The following is a 25,147-nucleotide window of genomic DNA, read 5'->3' as shown; positions in this document are numbered from 1 at the left end:
TGGCTTTTATGTGTTTAATGAATTTGCTTTTTTAAGATTTCAGATTCTACCCTCAACATATGCATTCAATTTTGTTTGGATTCTCTGAATTTTCTTTTAATGTCTTGAAGTTTTTGATCTTAAATTCTTACTTTCAGAGGGAAGATCTGACAATTTGTTCTTGAGTATGATTCAAATAATCTCCGAATATTCCTTGAATAGATTCTGGAGATTACTCCTTGAGGAGCCCCAACAGAGAGATAATGAGCCTCGAGGTATCGAATCCACTAAGAACAAATTACTTTTTGCTTTAAGGTTGTTCTTTTTAGTGATTCCCTTTACATTTCAATTCATATTTTCTCCCCCTTTTTGTCATCATAGCAAAAAGAGCACAATACATAGAAAAGTATTAGAACTCAAGAATGCACAATTTTGAAAGAAAATTTCTACTCATTATATTAAATTCAAATTTGAGTACAAGTGTGATTACATATCAAAAAAAAGTTCTCAAGGGACTGTACATCATAAAAACAGATAAAAATACACTAATGTTTCTTTGTAGTGGAGGATGTGGCTCCCGTACTCAGTCTAGTGTGTTTGATGACCATGCTTAACCCCTCATTGACGTTCCCTAGTTGTTCAAGGATCTCCAAGGTGGCCCTGGACTGTGTCGAGGTGAACTGGGTCAGACTTTCTTGGAGGGTGTCAAGTTTGGAGATCAAGGCATGTGCTAGCCCTTCCTTGGAGGGTGGGGAGGTCAAGAGAACAAAAATATTCTAGACCTTGGGCTCTAAGGTGATTTCCTAGGTTGAACCCTTCCCGGGAGAGGAAGTCAAAGTTGACTTTCCTCCCGGTAGAGACTGCCCTTCCGGCGCACGGTTGCGAGGGAACCGTACTCGGCGGAGAAGGAACCGGAGGTGGTGGCTTCACGGGTTCGTTTCTCACCTTGGACCATCGCTCGGCGCCGCTCGCGGAGAGAGGTCTCTTCCAGCTCGGGACAACGGCTTTCCTAGGCATTTTGACCTAAAAATCGAGGGATGGATAAGAGAAATGGAAGAAAACCTGAGGAAGAGGACCTAGAACGGGTCGGAGACGAGGTCGGAGACGACTCTAGGGTTTTGGAACAGTGGCGGCCGAGAATAGAAGTGAGGAATAAGCGTTTCGATTAGGGTTAAAAATCGGATTCCCGACCTCGAGTCGACTCCGATAAGTCGCGAGTCGACTCGACCTCGAGTCGACTCCTAAATATGCGCGAGTCGACTCGCCCACGAGCCGACTCTAAAATCTATTCGAGTCGACTCGAACTCTGGCACATAACCAACAAACTTGTTATTACCGTGCCAAAGGAGAGAGCTATGGATATATCTAAGTTTTTAGAACTGATTTGATGACCATAGATAAGAAATCCTATGTCTAACATAAGCTAATCATCAAAATCAATCAATTAGAGGGGAGTATCATAAGAATGGATCAATCACTCCTAACCCTCTTCTAAGAATACAAAATCGATCTTCACATAAGGATTTAGTGAAGATATCAGCAAGTTGATCATCAGTGCAAACAAATTCAAGCACTACATCACCATTTAACACATGATCTCTTATGAAGTGATGTCTTATCTCAATATGTTTAGTTCTTGAGTGTTGAATTGGATTTTTAGTTAGATTTATGGCACTTGTATTATCACAATTTATGGGAATCTTATCTTGTTTAATGCCATAATCTTCAAATTGTTGCTTGATCCATAAAATTTGAGCACAACAACTTCCGGCAGCAACATATTCGGCTTCAGCCGTAGATAGTGCAATCGAGTTTTGTTTCTTGCTAAACCATGAAATTAAGTTTTCTCCTAAAAATTGACAAGACCCGCTGGTGCTTTTTTTATCAAGTTTACAAACAGCGAAGTCTGAATCAGTGTACCCTATTAAATTTATGTTTGATTCTTTAGAGTACCATAGACCTATATTTTTTGTTCCTATGAGATTTAAAAATTCTCTTAATTGCAATTAGGTGTGATTCTTTAGGATTAGATTGATATCTAGCACACATGCATACACTAAACATAATATCAGATCTACTTGCTGTAAGATATAGTAAAGATCCTATCATACCTCTATACAGCTTTTGATCAACTGATTTACCTGATTCATCTTTGTCTAGTTTGCATGATGAGCTCATGGGGGTGCCAATTGACTTATTTCCATCCATATCAAACTTCTTTAGCATTTCCTTGATGTATTTAGCTTGATTGATGAAAACCCTTCCTTGGATTGTTTGATTTGAAGTCTGAGGAAGTAGTTCAATTCTCCCATCATGCTTATCTCAAATTCACTCTGCATTAACTCAGCAAACTCTTCGCAAAGGCGATTGTTAGTAGCACCGAAAATAATATCATCTATATAAATCTGCACTACCAACATATTTTTGTTTTTCTTTTTCAAAAATAGAGTTGTATCAACATTTCCTCTAGAAAATTTATGGTCTAATAGAAATTTACTAAGTCTTTCATACCATACTCTAGGGGCTTGTTTTAGACCATAAAGTGCTTTGTTTAGTCTATAAACATGATTGGGGTAGGGATATCGTCAACGTTATGGTATTGATGAGACATTTTTTTCCGTGGCAATGCACAAATTCATTCGGATTATACTTGCGATAGCGGCATATTTAGATTATAAAATCTGGCAAATAGATATGAAAACTGCTTTTTTAAATCAAGAGTTGGAAGAAGAGGTGTATATGATACAACCTGAAAGTTTTACATCTGCAGATGATCTAAAGTATGCAAGCTTCAGAGGTCCATATATGGATTAAAGCAAGCTTCTCGGAGTTGGAACATGCATTTTGATAAGGTGATCAGAACGTATGGCTTCATTAAGAATGAAGAAGAACCTTGTATATATAAATGGGCTAACGGTTTGGTGATTGTATTTCTTATTTTATATATGGATGATATTCTTTTAATTGGGAATGACATCCCTGCATTATAGGGAATAAAAGTTTGGATTTCATTACAATTCTCCATGAAGGATTTGGAAGAAGCATCCTACATCTTAGGGATGAAGATCTATAGAGATAGATCTAAAAGGTTGCTTGGGTTATCCCAATCCACGTACATAGATATTGTGCTGAAGAAGTTCAGCATGATGAATTCCAAGAAAGGCTATCTTTCGATAGGCCATGGAATTTATCTCTCTGAAAAAGATTGTCCGACAACTTCTCAAGAGAGAGAGTATATGAATAGGATTTCATATGCTTCTGCAGTGGGATCTATTATATATGCCATGACATATACCAGACCAGACGTGGCATACTCACTAGGGGTAGGGAGTAGATACCAGCCTGATCCAGGTAGTAACCACTGGAAGGTTGTAAAAACCATTCTTAAGTATTTGAGAAATACTAAGGACCAGTAGCTAGTCTATGGAGATGCTGACTTGAAACTAGTGGCATATATTGATTCCAGTTTTCAGTCAGATCAAGATGATAGTAAAAGTGTGTCGAGTTATGTTTTTACCCTAAAAGGTGGTGCTGTCCGCTGAAAAAGTTCCAAACAGCATACTGTGGCTGATTCAGTGTGCGGGTAGAGTACATCGCAGCATTCGATGCTGCAAAGGAAGCTGTATGGTTGTAAAAGTTCATCAACGAGCTTGGAGTGGCATCCTCCATTGATGGTCCAGTTCCATTTTTCTATGATAGCACTGGAGCCATTGCTTAAGCAAAGGAACCAAAGGCACATCAGCGGACCAAGCACATTCTATGTCGATATCATCTTGTTCGTAAGATAGTAGAACGAGGTGATATAGATCTTTAGAAGATCGAAGGAAGGAAAAATCTGGCCGACCCATTTACTAAAGTCCTCGACATGAAGGAGTTCAATAATTATAAGTCGAAGATGGGTATACAATACTATACCGATTGGCTTTAGTCCAAGTGGGAGTTGTTGAAAAATGTATCCTAAAGATCAATCGTCAGCCTGTTGATGATTGAGATGTATATGAATTAATAAATAATAAAAGTTATTTGACATTTTTCATCGCATATTTTAATACATCTTCATGAACTCATGTGATGTGATGAAGTTCTTAGGAGTCTTTTAAATGATAAAGGAGGATTTGTCTACGAGCCCTTAAACCTATTCACGACTGAACGATATGCTATTACTAGGACAATGGCATTATCAAGTATAAGTCGTTGTGTGCCATATTTGTTGGTTATCCTCTTAACCAAGAAGTGTAGAGATACTAGTATACCACACAGGTAAAGTGTAGGAGTACATTTTACTGAACGTGACCTGTTCCGAAGTACTCTGCTGTTAAGAGATATTCCGTGTGGATATTGGTATAAGTATCCCTCCGACCTGAGATCACCACGGTGACTAGCAGACAATTCACTGTACTTTGGTACCAGACTATCTAAATTTCTAATTCAGTAACGGAAGATTTCTGGGTAAAGTCAAGTATTTGCGAAGTCGGTGTGTGAGTCAAGATGGGATTGACCCCTCCTGATGACAGTTGATAATGCTCTTATGTTCAATTCAGCAAAACCTTAGCTAGGGTAGTCCATGTGAGAAGTCACTAGATTTGTAAAGTTGAAGCACATTTTGGATGAACTGATTAAAGAGTTGACAGCGAACTCTGAAGTCATGCTATGCATTCGGAGTCATAGGGATGAATTATATGATAACCATAGTCCAAGAGTTCTTGAATATTGCTTTACAATCATTCGGCCTATCCGAACGTTGGGTACCATTGCAATCATTCGGCCTATTTCCATGCCCAAGCCTAGACCTTACTAGGCTTCAGACTTCAATAGGGTCTTGGACTCCCTAATTTTTTTTTTCAATTTACAAAATAAAAATACTTAAAAATGCTAAATATGAATAACTAAAAATTTTTAATGGTAATTTCAAAACTCAATAATAGGTACTCTAAGATTCTAGATCTTCCTCCATTAAGTTTACATATCAACAAAATCTATTGCGTAGTCATTAAACCTAGTATTAACAAAATTTTGAGCCAAGGCATGGCTTGGTTCGCCAAAATGTATAGTATTAAAAGATTTTGGGCTGAGATGGGCTTTGATCCTCGAGCCCGAGCTCAGCCCATTTAATAACTAGGCTTATTTTCAAGGCTTAGCCAGCCTTTAGCCTAAAAGCATGGGCTAAGCCCACTCAAAAGGTTTTGGACTTGAGCAAGCTAGATGGCCAGTTAATAAGCCTTTTTCCCACTATGGAATAATGTTGACTAAACAAAATGTACTAAGATAGCCATACCATAAACATTTTCCGATATTTCTTGGGATCTGTTACTCGTGCTAGGCTATCTCAAAAAAAAGGACTCTTTTCCTCTCGTGATTTTTTTCTTCTTCACCTTTATCTTCTATCTATATATACAAAGAGATATATTTTAGAGGAGATTTGGTATTAATGGAAATTCGAGTCCATGAAAATGTGAAAAAGGGATTGGGTCATGAGAGATGGATAACACATATTGATAAGTGCTGAATAATTTATAATTTAGTTATCTTTTCATAGCACTTATCAATGTTCTTAAACTAATAAATATATACTTTACCATGAAATTGAATAATCATTGAAATAAATTTAAATTATGATAAGAAGTAAATAATTCTTTTCTCAAAACATACTCTAAACTTGTTCCTCTTCTGGTTGTAATCTTTCATGAAAACATATAAGGAGGAGATTGTGTTGACCTGGTTTAGTAACCTGATGGAGTTGTAATCAAGCTAAGGCTGTGATTAAATAGGTTTTGATCCTGATTGGATAATTATTCTTGTATGAGGAAAAATATTTGATTGACCCTTTTTATTAAGTCACGGTTCTGCTTTTAGCCTTATTGAGTCCGGTCTGAAGTAGTTTAGCAAGAATTAAATTTAAACAACATTGGGCTCAAGAGTAAGTTCAAGCAAATCAATGATCATGACCCACCTCAAACCCAAAGTCAATTCCCAACCAATTCCTTACTTGCCTTCATATAAAATTTATAAATTTAAAATAAAAAAAAGGACAAAATAATGAATATAATAAAATAAATAAAAATAATTTTGGGGGATTCACTGTTCATATGAACAGTGTCCCGTGAAAACACTGTTCATATGAACAGTGTTACAAAAAAAAATAAAAATAAATAATATAAACAAAACATAAGCCACTGTTCATCTTCTTCCCCGCAGTGCATCACGGCCGAGATTCGCGTCCTCCCTCCCGTTCCAGCCACGAGTCCCACGCGGTGTAGATCCTCTGCCTCTTCTTCCGTCCGTGACACGATCAGTAATCCAGCTCCTTCCATCGCGCCTAATTGCAGCACCCTCTTTCGGAAACTCCCACACCTGGACTACAAGCTTGATCCAAGCCATCCGTGATCAAGGCAACGCAGCCATCTTCCTTCCTGCCTCTGCAACCATGGATCCACGTTCTCCACTCTTCCGGATCTCCAGCTCCTTTCAACGTCCCCGTGATCCCAGCGATCCTGCTTCCGAGTTTTAGCACTAGTCCAAGTTCCCTGCGTCCGTCTGCAGTGATCCTCCAGCACCATTTTTTCCGCCGGTGATGCATCCCACGCTTCAAGCCTCCGCATCTGCAAGCACTGTGATCCAAGGACCCAGCAGCTCTTCCGTGATTTCCTCCTGTCGATCAAGCTCCCATTTCTTCCACCCGTTTCAAATGCAGCTGGTGATCCCACGGATTGACGCCCTCCTTCCGTTTCCAAATCCCAGCCCCCAAGCAATCGGATCCCCAGCAATCACGCATCCTCCCCCTCTCGATGCTTCAACGATTGATCTATAAGAGGGGGAGAGGGAAGAAACAGAGAGGGGGGAGCTCGGTTGAGAAAAAATAGGGGAGACCCTGTTTTCGTGAAGAGAAGAAGAGAGCCGAACCAGAGAAAAGAAATAAAAAAAAAAAGAGAGAAGGGGGGAGGGAAAGAGAATATTTTGTGATGGGAGGTCGTCCGGAAGCCATGCGCGGCTAAACGTCTAGTCTAGGGCTGGATGAAGCCCTAGCAATGCATCAGGGCATTGTAGTTCTTATTTTTATTATTATTTTGGAGCTTGTTTAAATTCTTATTTTCAATGAAATATTCCTTTATGATATTTAAACTTTGAGCATGCTAGTTACTAATCATGTTTGCTAAAGTAGTCTAAGATGATCCATGCCTAGGAAGATGAGGTGTACTGCACCCTAGGTTAGCATAATTAGGTAGACACTTCATGCTACACCGAAGATGGATCTTCCTAACACTATTTATGCTTTTATTTTAATAGGCTTGTAGCCAATATTGCATGCCCCTCCAAAAGATAAAAAAATAAAGAACACAAACCCTGATGCAATGCTATGTGGTGGACTCCAAACTCTAGATCCATTTATTCTGATAAATTCTAATTCGCACTCATAGTTTAATTTAGTTAAATTAAATTAGCAAATTCTTCTTCTTGATTTATTTTTAAAAGAAAAATAACTTATTCTACAATCCCTGTGGACCGACACCCGTAATCATTATCCTACAGGGTACGTGCTATTGCATGGTTTATTTTCAAAATTGAAAGAACCGATCAATTTTTGGCGCCGTTGCCGGGGATTACTAGCATAGTTATTTTTCCTATCATTAAAAAAAATTAATTAATTAAAAAAAACTTTCAAAAATATATATATATATCTAAAAAAAATAAAAAATTATTTTCTATTATTGTTATTTTTTTATCTCCTTTTTCTCTTCTACTAATTTTTTTTTTAATTTTTCTTTTGGTCTTATTTGATCAGAAATCAAAGAGGAGATCTGGGCTATCAAAAAGGAATGCTTTAGAGGTTTGCTTAAAAAATTTTAAATTGCTGGGAAAATTTTCTTTGGTAACCTCTAAACCTTTCTTATTTAAATTAATTATTAGCTTGAAATTTTGTGGTGATTGTTTGATTTTAATTTCAGCAAAAGTGTGAATGCATACTTGATACACATACACAAATTAATCCGCACATAGTAAGGGCAATCACCCCAACAAGATAAGAGCCGGATTTCATCACCGGACTCTTGCCCAACTTAGGTGAACTCAATCTCACATAGTGTCAGCTTAATTAAAATCACTTAGATGTTGGCTCCTAGGGACATTCGAGCTCAATAGGACGAAGATCACCGGAAGTTGCACCAATTTCGCTCTATGGCTTAATTGATGTCTAGGCAAGCTTTGTCCCTATAAGGGAGACAGTTCATCTGTTCGAGGCAAGTGGGTTTTAAGTGGGACCTTTGCGAATGCATCGTGACCCCTCCACTTACCTGGGAGCTTACCTGGTCAACTCGGTTCATTAGATCGGATTGGAGGCTTAGGTGCCCTCTTCAAACCAGTTAGGAGTTGTCTAGTGATTTTAGGACAAAGACTAGGATTGATATGCTTTTTTCTTTTATTGCATGCTTGACTGATCGAGTACTAGTGTATGCAAGGGAGTCGTTCTAGAGTACTTGACCTATTACCTTTTGACCCTGAAATAGAACGAACCCTTAGGAACATTCGAGCTAAGATCAGAACATTAGAATCATCCCCACCTCTTAAGATGGCTGAAGAACAACCCAAACTCCTGAGGGAGTACTTTACTCCCACCATTTACACTTTCCCATCTTGCATTCGATTACCTGAAGTAGCAGCTGTACAATATGAAATAAAATCTAGTGTGATCCAAATGCTCCCATCTTTTTATGGGCTCACCAATGAAGACCCATATAAACACCTAGATGAATTTCTTGAGATTTGCACCACTGTCAAGATTTAGAACTTTACTGGTGATGCTCTAAAACTTAGATTATTCCCCTTCTTCCTTAAAGATAGAGCCAAACAATGGCTGAATTCTTTAGAAGCCAACTCGATTCGTTCTTGGGATCAAATGCAACAAGAATTCCTAAAAAAATACTTTCCCATAGGAAGAACGAACCAGTTTAGACGTGTCATTACAAGCTTCTCCCAAACTGAGGGAGAAGAATTTCATGAAACTTGGGAGAGATTTCGGGACCTAATCCGTAAATGCCCTCATCATCAAATACCTAAGTGGCAGCTAGTGCAATGTTTCTATGACGGATTGACTGAACGAAACTGTCAGATGATCGATGCTGCATGCGGGGGGACTTTCATGCTTCGAAATGAGCATGAAGCATGGCAACTATTTGAAAATCTTAATGAAAACTCCCTCCACCATGCTTCATGTTCTCGTCAAGCACCCCCGAATTTTTAAAGAAAAGGGGCCATTTGTGAAATAAGTCGTTCTATAGACCTGTCTAGCAAGGTAGATGCATTGTCCCATAAGATTGACCAACTAATGAGAGGAGGACATGTCGTTAGCTCTTCCCAAGCATAAGTATGTGCTATCTGTTCTAGCCCATCGCATCCTATTCATGAGTGCCCCTCAGCACCCCAATTCTCCGAACTCGTGCAAGAACACATCAATGCTGCTCAAACACAACCCAGACCGGGTAATGATCCATTTTCCAATACATATAATTCGGGATGGCGGAATCATCCAAATTTTTCTTGGAGGCAGCAAGCTTCGAATACTACCCAACCCTACTCCCAAAATTTTCAAAACCCTCAGAATTTTCATCTCTACCGTCCCTCAAATCAATTTCAACACCCTCCTCCTTCAACCCAAAGAAATACAGCCTTTGAGGAGAAGGTGTTGACTGCCCTTCAAGGTTTGGAGGCAAACACACAACTATTGCACTCTCACACGCAATCAATTGCTAAGCTAGAATCCCAAATGGGTCAACTAACCAATGCATTAAACAAACGAGAGGAAGGTAAGCTTCCAAGTCAACCAATGAGTAATCCAAGGGGACAATACGTGGCTCAAGAAACTCAACTAAATCATGAGCAAGCCAATGCTTTAACTTGAAAGTGAATCCTAGGTTCTTCGGTGTAAAGCATGCTGAATTTTTTTTTTTAAACCATGGCTGAACCTGATCGGGTTGCCTACGTACCCCTTCATAAGGGGGATCAAGCCATACGTAGTTCTTTTTAAGTTTTAAAACGCAGCGAAAAAGTCGAATCAAACAATTTAATTCATGCATGCTTACAAGATCAAATCTAGAAATCAGCACCTTAAGAACACATAGGATTATGCTGGAATCGTTTAAACAATTATGCTAAAACTTTCATGCATGATTAACTATCAGATCTGAAACTTAAAAACTCTATTCTGATTAATCTCCGAATATCCATCGAATGGATTCTGGAGATAACTCCGTGAGGAGCCCCAAAGGAGGGTAAAACCTCGGAGAATCAGACCTAGACCCTGACTCCAAAATAAAATATTGATGTGGGATTAATACCTTTTATGATGGAAGAAACTTAAGGATCTGATCCTTGACTTCGCAGCCACGCACACGAATGGCCTCTATGAGAAGTACACGCGAAGCCCTAGGTAGATCGTCTTCCGCGGGAGTGCTAGCTCGCGCAGGAACGCAGCAATGGCTGAAGCTTTCTCCTTCTAAACACTCAACCTTTGATTGTTCTTCAAGGAGATGGAGAATGGACGTGAGGAAGAAGGAGAAGAAGGGATGGAGGCCCTCAGGGAATTTTTTCAGAATTTTTTGAAACCTCTAAATATGGTATATATTGAACCCAAGGCATGCGGGTCTTTTATAGCCAAAAGATCCCCCCACGTATCACACCTAATTTAGACAACTAATTTGGCTGATAAAATTCCCAAAAAATTCTGGTGGTTTGACAGCTAAGAGGAGATAAACATATCCAAATTTAGTGCATTTTGGATCCCTAAAAGATAGGAATTCATGCGTCCAAAGTTCAGCCGCAGACCACCCTATTTCATGCACCATGCAATCCCTACAAATTAGGAAATTCATCTAAATCTTTCTAGAAAGATTTAAGGCGCCATTTTTATAGGAATTATATCCCCACGCCTCCTCTCTTCTCATGCCAATTTTTGGCCAAAAATAAAGAGGATAGGCGTAGAAAATATTGGGAATAAATTAAGGTATCATTCTTCTCCAAGAAGATAAGGATGGGTTCCTAAAATTTAGGGTTTCTTCTCCTTATCCAATTCTGATTATTTGGACTCATAATCCTCATCAAATAAGGTCTTCTAATTGATTTGGATCAAGCCCAATCCAATTGGGTCAAGTCCCATCAATTGGGTCAAGCTCAATCTACTAGGGTTGAACCCAATCCAATTGGGTCAAACCCTGATGCAGCCCAAATTGAATCCTATTCAATTTGGCTCAACCTAAGCTTAATTACTCAATCAAATTGAGTTCATTAGCAATATAATTGCTAATTAATTCTCAAATAATTTAATAATTATTTTAATGCAACTTTTGCTTAGGATAATTTGTCAATCGAATTGACCAAATTACCCCTGAATGATTCTTAATCATCAATCAGCCATTTGATCAACCTAGAAACTTCTATGCGTGTGACCTCATAGGTTCGAACCTAAGCCGGTAGTATAGGAACATCTTCCTATACTAATCGATGTGACCATCTAGCAATGGTATCCGACGTCCGGATAGGCCGAATATATGCGAAGCAAATATTCTGGAACCCTGGACTATGGTTACTGTATAATTCAATCCCTTTGACTCCTAATGCCAGGATGACTTAGAGCTCACTGTCAACCCTATAATTAGTACATCCATTATGTGATTAACTTTAGATATCCCGTGACTCCTCACTGAGATTACCCTGGCTAAGGTTTTGCTAAATTAATCACAAGACATTATCTCCTGTTTGTAGGAGGGGTCAATTCCATCTCGACTCACAACTGACTACGCAAGTACTTGACTGCACCCAGTGACCTTCCGTCACTGAATTAGAAATTCAGGTAGTCCGGTACCAAAGTACAGTGAGTTGCTTGCTAGTCACAGGTTGCGATCTCAGGTCAGAGGGCCAAACTTATACCCATATCCACTCGGAACATCTCTCGACAGTAGAGCGTTCCGGAATTGGTCACGTTCAGTGAAATGTACTCCTACACTTCACCTGTATGGCATACCAGTGTCTCCACACTCCTTGGTTAAGAGGACAACCAACGTATATGTCACACAACGACCTAATCTCGATAATGTTGTCGTCCTAGTAACAACATATCATTTGGTCGCGAACAAGTTTAAGGACTCAAAGATAAATCCTCCTTTATCATAACATAAGTCCTAAGGACTTCATCATATAAGAGTTCATTTGAAGATGAAATGATGAATAATGCCAAATAATACTTTATTAATTTGTCAATTCATTTACAAAATTCAATCATCAATATGCTGACGATTGACATTTAGGATACAATTCCCAACATGACTACCCTAAGGAGTGGACGTATAATAGATAGTAAGGTTGGGGAGGGTAACAATAAGGAAGGTGAAGAAGAGGAGAGGAATGTATCACATGAAAACCCAAAACCTTCTTCAGCTAGTCCACCATCTGCCACAACCCACATTCCAAAGGCCCCATTCCTTGAAGCACTTAATGCACCCACTCCCTTTGGCAAGAAGGGAACTTCACTAGAAGAGATGATGGAGATTTTCAAACAAGTTAAAATCAACCTCCCACTCCTTGATGCCATCAAACAAGTTCCCTCCTATGCCAAATTTCTCAAAGACCTTTGCACCCAAAAGCGAAAATCTAGGACACATGTGCCTAAAAAGGTCCTCCTAACTGAGCAGGTAAGTTCCATTCTCCAACACAACACCCCTCCAAAGTTCAAAGATCCTGGTGCTCCCACTATTTCCTGTGTCATAGAAAATAACTCCATCGACCGAGCACTTTTAGATCTAGGGGCAAGTATGAATCTTCTACCCTATTCAGTCTATGAAAAATTTGGATTAGGTGAATTAAAACCTACCTCGGTGTCCTTACAATTGGCTGATCGATCTGTGAAGATACCACGGGGGATGATTGAAGATGTTCTTGTTAAGGTAGACAAATTCTATTTTCCAGTAGATTTTATCATCCTTGATATGGAACATGTGCCCAACCTAAAAAAACAAATCCCTGTGATTCTTGGTCGTCCCTTTTTAGCGACAGCCAATGCATGTATCAACTGTAGAACTAGGGCAATGGATATATCATTTAGGAACATGAAAATTAAGTTGAATGTGTTTCATGCCGCTGACCAACATGTGAGGGAAGACGAGTGTTGCCTAATTGACGAAATGGATGATCTTGTAGAGAACGTCCTTCCCTATATCTTAGCAAATGACCCCTTAGAGGCATGTTTGGCCCATTTTGACATTGACAACTTTGATATAGACAAGGCCGTAGAAGAAGTTAACATCTTACTCGACAATCAATCTCCTATTAGTTCCCTTCCTTGGAAGATCCGACCTGAACCCCTTCCCCCCATTGCTAGCACACCACTTTGTCCTTCCATTGATTCTCCACCTAAACTTGAGTTAAAGCCACTTCCGACAACTCTTAAGTATGCCTTTCTAGGACCAGAAGATACCCTCCCTGTAATCATCGCGGCCAACTTATCTATTGAACCGGAGGGTAAACTTTTAAGGGTGCTAGAAGAGAATAAACATGCCATAGGATGGTCTGTAGCCGATTTGAAAGGGGTTGACCCCTCTGTTTGTATGCATCGAATTCATCTCGAAGATGATGCAAAGCCCACCCGAGAAATGCAAAGAAGACTCAATCCTAACATGAAAGAGGTAGTCAAGAAAGAAGTGGTGAAGTTATTAGATGCTGGAATCATTTATCCAATTTCTGATAGTAAGTGGGTGAGTCCGACACAAGTGGTACCCAAGAAATCAGGTATCACTGTGGTTGAAAATACGGAAGGAGAATTGATACAAACACGCACAACCACGGGTTGGCGCGTGTGCATTGACTACAGGAAACTTAATTCAATGACTAGGAAGGACCATTTTTCTCTACCTTTCATAGATCAAATTTTGGAATGGTTGGCTGGTCAAGATTTCTACTGCTTCTTAGATGGTTATTCTGGATATAATCAAGTACCTGTTTACCCGGATGATCAAGAGAAAACCACCTTTACTTGCCCATTTGGGACATTTGCATATAGGAGGATGCCTTTTGGACTCTGCAATGCACCCGCAACTTTTCAACGATGCATGATGGCCATTTTTTCAGATATGGTGGAAAACTTTCTAGAAGTGTTCATTGATGATTTCTCCGTTTTTGGCCTATCTTTTGACGATTGTCTAGATAATTTAACCTTAGTTTTGAAAAGATGTAAGGAGACTAACCTAGTATTAAGTTGGAAAAAAAGCCATTTCATAGTTCAAGAAGGCATAGTTTTAGGACACGTCGTGTCCAAGAGGGGCATTGAAGTAGATAAAGCCAAAGTCGATCTTATTTTCAATCTCCCTCCACCTAAAACTGTGAAATAAATCCGATCATTCCTTGGCCATGCTGGTTTCTACCGTCGCTTCATTCAGGATTTCAGCAAGATTTCCAAACCCTTGTGCAATCTTCTTGCTAAGGACACTCCCTTTGTCTTTGATAAAGCATGCGAGGAGGCATTTAAAAATCTTCGCTTGAAATTAACCACTTTACCTATCATACGGCCCCCTAATTGGACCCTTCCATTTGAACTGATGTGTGACGCATCCGACTATGCCATTGGGGCAGTTTTAGGGCAACGGCTAGATAAAGTACCTCATGTCATCTACTACGCTAGTAAAGCACTCTCAGATGCACAATTGAACTACACCACCACTGAGAAAGAATTGCTAGCTGTAGTATTCGCGCTAGACAAGTTTCGATCTTACCTATTAGGATCCAAGGTTACCGTATTCACTGACATGCTGCCCTTCGATACCTTCTTGCAAAGAAGGACACCAAACCCCGTCTGATTCGATGGATTCTTTTACTACAAGAATTTGACCTAGAAATTCGGGACAAGAAAGGAACTGCAAATGTCGTAGCAGACCACTTATCTAGGATTCTTCTTGAGCCCTCTAAGAATACCTCACCCTTACATGATGCTTTCCTAGATGAACAATTATTTGGGGTACAAGGAATGAAAATGCCATGGTTTGCAAACATAGTAAATTACCTTGCCATAGGACGAATTCCTGATGATTGGTCAACTCAAGACAAGAACCGATTCTTTTCACAAGTAAAGTTCTATTATTGGGATGATCCCAATCTATTCAAGTATTGTCCCGATCAAGTAATCCGTCGATGTGTCCCCGAATGCGAATTTCAAAGTATTCTTTCATTCTGCCATTCACAAGCTTGTGGGGGACATTTTGGGGGTAGAAAAACTGCAGCAAAAGTTTTACAGAGTGGATTTTATTGGCCCACACTTTTCAAAGATGCCCATAACTTTTTCCAAACTTGTGAACGGTGCCAACGGATGGGTACCATCTCCCGTAGAGATATGATGCCTCTCAATCCTATTTTAATTGTAGAAATCTTTGATGTATGAGGTATTGACTTTATGGGCCCTTTCCCACCATCCTTTGGTTTCGAATATATTCTTGTAGGGGTTGATTATGTTTCAAAATGGGTAGAAGCTGTTGCCACTAAAACTAATGACCACAAGGTTGTGATTAAATTTTTACATGAAAACATCTTTTGTCGTTTTGGCACACCCCGAGCCATCATCAGTGATGGGGGATCTCATTTTTGCAACCGGTCTTTCGAGGCTTTGGCTCGCAAATATAACATCACCCACAAAGTTGCTACCCCATACCATCCCCAAATGAGTGGACAAGTCGAGGTATCCAATAGGGAGTTAAAACACATCTTAGAAAAAACGGTACGTCCCGATAGGAATGATTGGTCTCAAAGGATAAATGATGCACTCTGGGCCTATCGTACTGCCTACAAAACTCCTATTGGCATGTCTCTCTACCGATTAGTTTTTGGAAAAGCTTGTCACTTACCGGTAGAACTTGAACATAGAGCTTTCTGGGCTATCAAAAAGTTTAACTTAGACATGGCAGTAGCTGGTCCTCACTGAAAACTCCAACTAAGTGAACTTGAAGAATTGCGCAATGAGGCTTAGGAAAATGCTAAAATTTATAAAGCAAGGACTAAGGCTTTTCATGATAAAAATATTAACCGTAAGTCCTTCGAACCTGGTCAAAAGGTTTGCCTATTAAATTCAAAGTTGCGACTCTTCCCGGGTAATCTTCGCTCTAGGTGGGATGGACCATTCATAGTAAAAAAGGTCTTTCCTTATGGTGCAGTAGAGATCCAACACCTCAATGGTGAACATGTTTTAAAAGTCAATGGCCAAAGGTTAAAACCTTATGTGGACTGTGTTACCGATGGGCAATTGATTGAATCCCTTAATTTGACGAACCCTGTTTATCAAAATAATTAAGAATGCACTGTGTCTGGCTGAAGACAATAAACTTAGCGCTTGTTGGGAGGCAACCCAATTCTCTTAGATTTTTTTTAACATTGAGGACAATGTTAGGTTTAGGTTTGGGGGTTATGTTTTGTTGACCCCCTAATGGATTTTGGTGAATACAAAACACTAGAGTATAATTCCCTTTATATTAACAATTTACTTGAGCATTTCAGGTGTTTAACTAAGAATATTGTTAAGAATTGTCAAGGCATGTTCCCATATTTTTTGGTGGATTTATTGAAGATTTTTGAGATGAAGAAAACGGATCAGGGGCAGCCGAGACGTCTCCGGTTTGTTCCAGAGACGTCTCCAGCACCTGCCGAGGCGTCTCGCAGGGTCGGAGTCGACTCCCGGCTTTCCGGAGTCGACTCTCTCAGAGACGGCAGAAAGGCCGATTTCAAGGGATGCGCGCGAGTCGTCTCCAAAGGACGCGGAGCCGACTCTCTCAGGGATTCCAGAGGACCTGTGTTTTTGTTGAGAAAACGTCGGAGTCGTCTCCGACGTCGCGGAGTCGTCCCCACGCATAAAGCACAAAAATTTCGAGACGTCCTCCGAGGCACGCGAGCCGACTCTCTCAGAAAAACAGAAAAACAAGAAATCGAGCTGTTCTTCTTCGGAGTCGTCCCCAGAAAGCGCCGAGTCGACTCCAACATCGTCAAAAGATTTTTTATACAGCCGAGACGTCTCTCGTTCAAGCGGAGACGTCTCCGGAATGCCTGGGACGCAACTGACACATTTTTGCAGGTTTGTTTGAAATTCTAACGGCTATATTTTTGTGTCTAACGGATCTATTGCTTGTAGAAGTATAAAAAGGAGCTTTTAAGTGCCTTAAGACATCTTCTCACCAACCAAACATAAGAGCATTCAAGAGAGAAGAAAGAAAAAGAGTTTCAAGGGAGTTGGTGCTTTCAAGAGGAGAAATCAAGTGCATTCAAGTCTTCTTGATCTAATTTTGTGCTCATCTACTCACTCCCACTCGGCAATCAAAGCTCGCATTCAAGCCAACGTGATCCACATCGGAAGAACCACCATCATCCACGCTTTCAACGGCAAAGAGGATTCTTCCGGTTTTGTTGTTCTTCATCGTTTTATTTGCTTTCATAGAAGCTTTTAAATTCTTGTAAAACACTTGAATATTGTGCTTGTTCCAGTCAAGGGACTTGGAACAAGGGTCAGCCATCCCAAGCCTAGGTTAAATTGGGGGATTGTAGGGTTCGTTGTTAGCCCGGAGTAAAACAACGAGTTGGGTAGTTCACTCGAAAAACTACCGGACTGTAATCGCTGATTATAGTGGAAAATTTCCAAAGGTGTTTGGGGAGTGGATGTAGGAGCAGTGGAAGCTCTGAACCACTATAAACCTCTGCGTTTGCGATTGATTGTGCTTACCACTTTAATTTTACTTTTGCACCTACACTTGTGTGTATTGTATAATTAGACAAAAATTTTAAAACACCCAATTCACCCCCCTCTTGGGTGACCATCTCTGGGCAACAAGTGGTATCAGAGCAGGTGCTCTGTGTTGTCTTGAAGACCTAACCGTCTTTGCCAAAGATCAAGATGGCAACACCCTTCAACAATGTTCCTGCTGAGGGGCAGGCTACCAATAGACCTCCACTTTTCAATGGGACAAATTATTCCTATTGGAAAACTAGAATGAGAATTTTTGTTCAAGTACAAGATTATGCCTTGTGGAGGGTTATAATCAAAGGACCACACGAAGCATCTCACACAGTTAATGGCGTTCAGGTTCCCAAACCTGAGAAGGATTGGGATGAGAATGATAGTAAGATGGTTCAACTCAATGCTAGAGCCATGAATTCATTGCTTTGTGCTCTAGATGTAAGTGAGTTTAATAGAGTCTCCACCTGTAGTTTCGCCAAGGAAATATGGGATAGGCTTGAAGTTACCCACGAGGGCACTAATCAAGTCAAGGAGTCTAAAATGAACATTCTAGTTCACAAATATGAATTATTTAAGATGGAACCCAACGAAACTATTTCATGCATGTTCACACGCTTCACTGATATAATTAATGGTCTAAAGAATTTGGGTAAATCTTACACTAACTCAGAACTTGTGAGGAAAATTCTCAGGTCCTTGCCAAAAGTTTGGGAAGCGAAGGTCACGGCGATTGTAGAAGCCAAAAACCTCAACACCTTGGCACTTGAAGAACTATTGGGCTCATTGATGACGCATGAGCTCACAATGAAGCAACATGAAGAAGATGTGCCAAAGAAGAAGACAATCGCCCTCAAGGCCACTTCAAGTATTTGTGAAGAAGAAAGCAGTGAAAGTGAAGAAGAAAGTGAAGATGAAGACTTGGGCTTAATAGTAAGGAAGTTCAAAAAATTCATAAGAAGAAAGAAGGCCTTCCCAAGAAAGAAGTTTGGAGGGAGAAATGATTGGGAAAAGGAAAAAGAAAAAGAAAGAGACCCAATCATATGTTATGATTGCAAGAGACCGGGACACATCCACTCCGAATGCCCTCAACAGAAGAAGCAATATGGAAAGAAGAAGAAGAAGGCGTTGAAAGCGACTTGGGATGATAGTGACACATCCTCCTCCGAGGAAGAGAAGGAAGAGACCGCCAATTTGTGTTTCATGGCATTCGACGACGATCAGGTATGTCAAAGCTCAACTACAGATTTTACTTTAGAAGAATTATATGAAGCTTTCCAAGAACTCATGAATGATTGTAGTATGTTAGGAGTAAAAAATAAAGAACTAAAGGCTTCCAATCAAAAACTGAAGGATGACATTAAAAACCTATTGATTGAAAAGGAGAGCTATGAAAATGATAGCATTATTGACCTAAAAGATAAAAATTCAAAACTTAGCATTGAATATGAAACAGCAAAAACACTCATTAAGGAATTAAATCTAAGAGTCAAATTCCTACTCAATAGTAATAATTCACTTGCACAAAATGTCGAATCCCTTAAAAATGATAAGGAAGAATTAGCTAAAGAAAATTTGGACCTTAAAGATGAGCTACACAAGTATAAACCAATTGTGCAGAAATTTACGTATAGCTTGGAAAAATTAAATCTTATTCTATCCAATCAAAGAGCTGTTTTTAATAAAGCCGGATTAGGATACAAAACTAGCAAACAACAAAAATATCTAAAGAACTTTTTTGTAAAAGCAAAAGATGTCAAAACTGAAAAACCTACATGCTTTTATTGTGAGAAAAGTGGATATAAAGCTTATTCTTGCATTCAAAGAAATATTCAAACTAATAAGAACACACTTGTAAAGGATAAAAACATAACCAAAATGTGGATGCCTAAGGGAACCTACTACACTAACCAAGAAGGACCCAAGAAAACTTGGGTACCTAAGAGCTTCACATGATTATTTTGCAGATATGCCTTGCAACCGGGAGCAAAAAGAGAATGTGGTATCTTGATAGCGGTTGCTCAAGGCATATGACCGGTGACAAGAGCCTTTTCGTCACCTTGAAATCAAAAGAAGGAGGAGTAGTCACATTTGGAGACAATGCTAAAGGTCAAATCATTGGCGTTGGTAAAATCTCCATATCACCCTCCTCATTTATTGACAATGTATTATTAGTTAATGGATTAAAACATAATTTATTAAGTATAAGTCAATTTTGTGACAAGGGCTTTAAAGTGTCATTTGAATCTTCCCCATGCATAATTAGTAGTCCAATTGACAATGAGATCATACTTATGGGACATAGGCTTGGAAATGTTTACATGGTAGATCTTGATGATCTCACCATGAAGGATGGCCAATGTCTTGTAGCCATGGATGCCAAGGTCAATGAGACTAGCTGGTTATGGCATCATAGGTTAGGACATGCTAGCATGGATTTAATTTCTAAATTGCTTACAAAAGATCTAGTTAAAGGACTACCAAAAATAGACTTTGAAAAGAACAAAATTTGTGCTGCATGTCAACTAGGAAAACAAACAAGAAGCTCTTTCAAACCTAAGAACATAGTCTCAACATCAAAACCCTTAGAACTAATTCACATGGATTTATTTGGACCCACTAGAACTGCTAGTCTAGGGGGTATAGAAGTTTGGTCTTGTAATTGTTGATGACTTTTTACGTTTTACATGGGTTTCATTTCTTGCCCACAAAGATGAGTCCTTTTTCGCTTTTATCAAGTTTCATAATAGGATTTCGAATGAACTTAACCTTAAACTAAAAGCAATTAGGAGTGATCATGGTACCGAGTTTGAAAATCAGCATTTTGAAAAGTTTTGTGAAGAAAACGGTATCAATCACAATTTTTCGGCCCCTAGGACACCCCAACAAAATGGGGTGGTAGAAAGGAAGAATCGCACACTAGCAGATATGGCTCGTACCATGTTGTGCGAATCGGATCTACCAAAGTATTTTTGGGCTGAAGCAATCAATACTGCCTGCCATATTTTAAACCGTGCTTTAGTTAGATCTATCTTAAAGAAAACACCTTATGAGTTGTTGAAAAATAAGAAGCCCAATATAAGTTATTTCCATGTTTTCGGTTGTCGCTGCTTTATTTTAAACAATGAAAAGGACAATCTAAGTAAGTTTAGTGCTAAATCAGATGAGGGAATCTTTTTAGGTTATTCCTCATCTAGTAGAGCATACAGGGTCTTCAACAAGAGAACTCTCGTTGTTGAAGAATCCATTCATGTTGTTTTTGATGAAGCTAATGGAGATTCTTCTAGAAAAGAAGAAGATGGTGATGCAGGTATACTTGAAGACAGAATGAAGGAGTTCTCCATACAAGACAAACAACATGAGGATGAAATCAAGAAAGATACAATTCAGCAAGATGAAGAAGATCAACCCCAGGCAAGAAATCAAGATCTTCTGAGGGAATGGAGGTATGCACATGGTCATCCAAGGGATCTAATCCTTGGTGACCCTTCACAAGGGGTAAGGACAAGATCCTCTTTAAGAAATACTAGTAATTATCTTGCATTCGTTTCACAAATAGAGCCTAAATCACTAGAAGAAGCCGAAAAAGATGAAAATTGGATAAATGCTATGCAAGAGGAATTAAACCAATTTGAAAGAAATCAAGTTTGGACTCTAATGAAAAGACCCCCTAATGTTTCAATTATAGGCACCAAGTGGGTATATAGAAATAAACTAGATGAAGATGGAATAGTAATAAGAAACAAAGCTAGGCTAGTAGCCAAAGGCTACAATCAGGAGGAAGGCATAGATTTTGATGAAACTTTTGCTCCTGTTGCCAGGTTAGAGGCTATTAGACTACTTTTGGCATATGCATGCTTCATGGATTTCAAACTCTATCAAATGGATGTAAAAAGTGCATTTTTAAATGGTTATATAATGGAGGAAGTTTATGTAGAACAACCTCCAGGTTTTGAAAACCACACATCCAGATTACGTTTTTAAATTGCATAAAGCATTATATGGACTTAAGCAAGCCCCTAGGGCTTGGTATGAAAGATTAAGTAATTTTCTAATTGAAAATAAGTTTAAAAGAGGAAATGTAGACAAAACACTCTTCATTAAAAGAAAAGGGAATGACTTATTGCTTGTGCAAATTTATGTGGATGATATACTTTTTGGTGCTACTAATGATAGTCTTTGTCAAGAGTTTGCTAAGCTTATGCAGGGAGAATTCGAAATGAGCATGATGGGTGAGCTCAACTTCTTTCTTGGGCTACAAATAAAACAATCAGAGGAAGGCATCTTCATCAGTCAGTCCAAATACATCAAGAAAATGTTGGAGAAGTTCAAGATGAAGGATGCAAAGGAAATCAGCACACCCATGGGCTCAAGTTGCAAGCTTGAAAAAGATGAAAAAGGTAAAAGTGTAGACTGCAAATTGTACAGAGGTATGATAGGGTCTTTACTTTACCTTACTGCTAGTAGACCAGACATATTATTCAGTGTTTGCATGTGTGCTAGATACCAAGCATGTCCTAAGGAATCACACTTGCAAGCTGTTAAAAGAATATTCAAATACCTAGTAGGGACATCTAATGCAGGTTTATGGTATTCTAAACAATCTGATTTAAATTTAATTGCTTATTCCGATGCTGCTGATTTTGCCGGGTGCAAACTCGACAGAAAAAGCACAAGTGGCACCTGTCAATTCTTGGGTGCTAACTTGGTTTCTTGGTTTAGCAAGAAACAGAATTCAGTTGCCTTGTCCACAGCTGAGGCTGAGTACATTGCAGCCGAAAGCTGTTGTGCCCAAGTTCTTTGGATTAAGCAACAACTTGAAGATTTTGGTATCAAAATGGATAATATTCCAATTAGATGTGATAATACAAGTGCAATCAATTTAACAAAAAATCCTGTCCAACACTCTAAATCAAAACACATAGAGATTAGGCATCACTTTATAAGAGATCATGTGTTGAAAAATGATGTATTGATTGAGTATGTATGCACTGAAAATCAATTGGCCGATATCTTTACAAAGCCCCTTTGTAAAGATAGGTTCAATTTTTTAAGGAATGCCTTGTGCTTGTATGATCCTAGCAAGTAGATTGAATTTGTAAAGCAAGCATGATTTGATTTCAACACTATAGCTTAAATGATTTAACTTCTCAAACATATGCAATGCTTTGTATGCTCTAGAGATAAATATGAATGCTACTCAAACTAATAATACACTTCAAGGTCACATATAGAAAACCAAGTGCCTAATAAGTGAAAATATGAATCTATCAAATTAGATGACGAATTGTTTGACTTTCCGGAGGATAGTTATCCCCCTTGGACTCTTCATAGAGATATTTTCAGAGCCTATTCCATAGGCATTCGAAATTTGGTCAAACATTCCTCATTTTAATATTGATGATTCAAAAATCATTGTCAAGCTTTTATAGGATGTATTATTAAGGGAAAGGATCACAAGCAAGGTCACTTTATATTCGCCAAAAGAAATCAAACTGATCATTAAGGTTGAATAAAACGAATTAGAAAAAGATTGGAAACCTTCTGAAATTTTTCAGTGCCAGAGACGTCTCTGGCAAATCGCAGAGACGTCCCCCCGGCGAGACGTCTCGCATTAGTCGCGGAAACGTCTCGGGGACAGAATGAATGTTTTTTTAATAGGCTGAAACAGCTCGAGCCGTCTCGAGCTGCTTTCCATCGTCCCCAATGAAACCCTAAACCCTAGCATCCATCTTCTCTCCACCACAAATCGAACCAAAATCACTCCCCATTTCCCTAGATTTCTGATCAATGGCACCCAAGAAAGCTAGGCGTAGTGGCGGGAGGCGTCCTAGGGTGGCGAACGACGAGGAACGGAGGGAAGAGCCCTCCGCGCCGTCTCCTCCGGTTGCTCCGCCAACCGTGACTCCCTCCCATGCGAATCGCAGAGTAACAACAGGTAGGCACATAGATTTTCATTTCTTAGCGAGTGAGGGGTTCTCTATTGGAGAGAGACTCCATGCCCAAGGTTGGGAACACCTATGTTCCCTAAACATGTCTACCTATCCTGGCCTAATGAGAGAAGTTTTTAGTAATTTGGCCTTAGGGAGCTCGAGGTACACCGGGTATGTCCGAGGCCCATTGGTAGAAGTCAATGAGGACATTTTATCTAGTTTATTGCAAATACCTAAGTATGGTGAGGCTCCGACCTCACTTCCCCAAAGGAAGATTGCTTTAAACCTAATTCTAGGTAGAGAGAACTGCGGTCCTCTTGACATAATTAAGTCCCAAGACCTCAATGCTGAAATGAGATTGCTTTTGAGCATAATCAACAGGGTCTTGTTCCCAAAAACCGGTCGCTTCGACTTCGTTTCGGAGCGAGATTTGGCCATTATGCACCACATCCTGCTAGAATTCCCCTAAACCTTCCTAGGCTCATGTTGAACTACATCTCAATATGTCATAGGTACTCCAGATTCAGCATACCGTATGGGATGGTCTTCACCCTACTTTTCAAGCACTTTAAGGTTCCTATCCCTAAAAATGAGCCAGAGAAACCCTTGAGAAACACTGACTTCTATAACGAGAGCACACTACATAGGATGGAGTTTTACAAGAAAGACGGGTCTTGGGTTAAGGTCTGTAAAAGAAAATCCCAAACTGTAGAGCCTGAGATCCATCATCAGGAGCCTGTCCACCTCTCTCCTCCACATAGCCCTATACCCTTTACTGATCATGTGGAGAGCTTTCCTTTTCCTGATGTACCTTCCAGCTCGGCTGGACCATCCACTTCCATGCCTCCTCCTCCAGCTTGTGGATCGACGCTCTTGCCAGATGAGCAGATGCACACCCTAGCTGTGGAGTGATTGATTAAAACCCTATTTGATTTTGATGAGCTCAAAGCATTTGAGTATATTTCTTGTTTACTAATGAATTCAATTAAGTGTTTCAGTGAAAATCTTGTCTAAGTGTCTCAAGACTTGGTTCATAATTTTTGGATAAGTTAAGAAGTCAGCTTGAACCAAAGTCTGAGACTCGAGTCGACTCCAGAGTATCACGAGTCGACTCCAAGCGTATCAAGTTCACTGGCACGAGCTCGAGTCGACTCCGGATCAGTACGAGTCGACTCCGACTGAGAACAGACAGACGAACAGAAAGCTTCAACTCAGAACCTGTCAACGAGTCGACTCTCGAAGTGTGCGAGTCGACTCCGATGTTCACCGAGTCGACTCCAGGGTAGTAAGAGTCGACTCCAAGAGGAATACAAAGAAAAAGTCAGAGAGCAGTTTTCGGATCTGAGATTCGAGTCGACTCCAGTGGAACGCGAGTCGACTCCGACGGTTGGCAGGTCGACTCCAAAGACAGCAAGAGTCGACTCTCAACAGTACACAAAGAAAAAGTCAGAGGGCAGATTCTGGACTCTGAGATTCGAGTCGACTCCCGCAT

The 25,147-nt window shown here is 39.7% G+C and overlaps 1 non-coding gene across 1 annotated transcript; it reads right to left on the bottom strand.

The window, feature by feature from the left end:
- Nucleotides 1–8,918: 8,918 nt before the first annotated feature.
- Nucleotides 8,919–9,024, bottom strand: LOC120107915. Its single transcript, XR_005509516.1, has one exon. It is a non-coding gene; the product is annotated as a small nucleolar RNA R71 (small nucleolar RNA).
- Nucleotides 9,025–25,147: the final 16,123 nt, after the last annotated feature.

Source organism: Phoenix dactylifera, unplaced genomic scaffold, assembly GCF_009389715.1.
Source record: "Phoenix dactylifera cultivar Barhee BC4 unplaced genomic scaffold, palm_55x_up_171113_PBpolish2nd_filt_p 001074F, whole genome shotgun sequence".
NCBI lineage: Eukaryota > Viridiplantae > Streptophyta > Magnoliopsida > Arecales > Arecaceae > Phoenix > Phoenix dactylifera.
The sequence above is the reverse complement of the archived record's forward strand: the minus strand, read 5'-3'. Positions and strand labels throughout refer to the sequence as shown.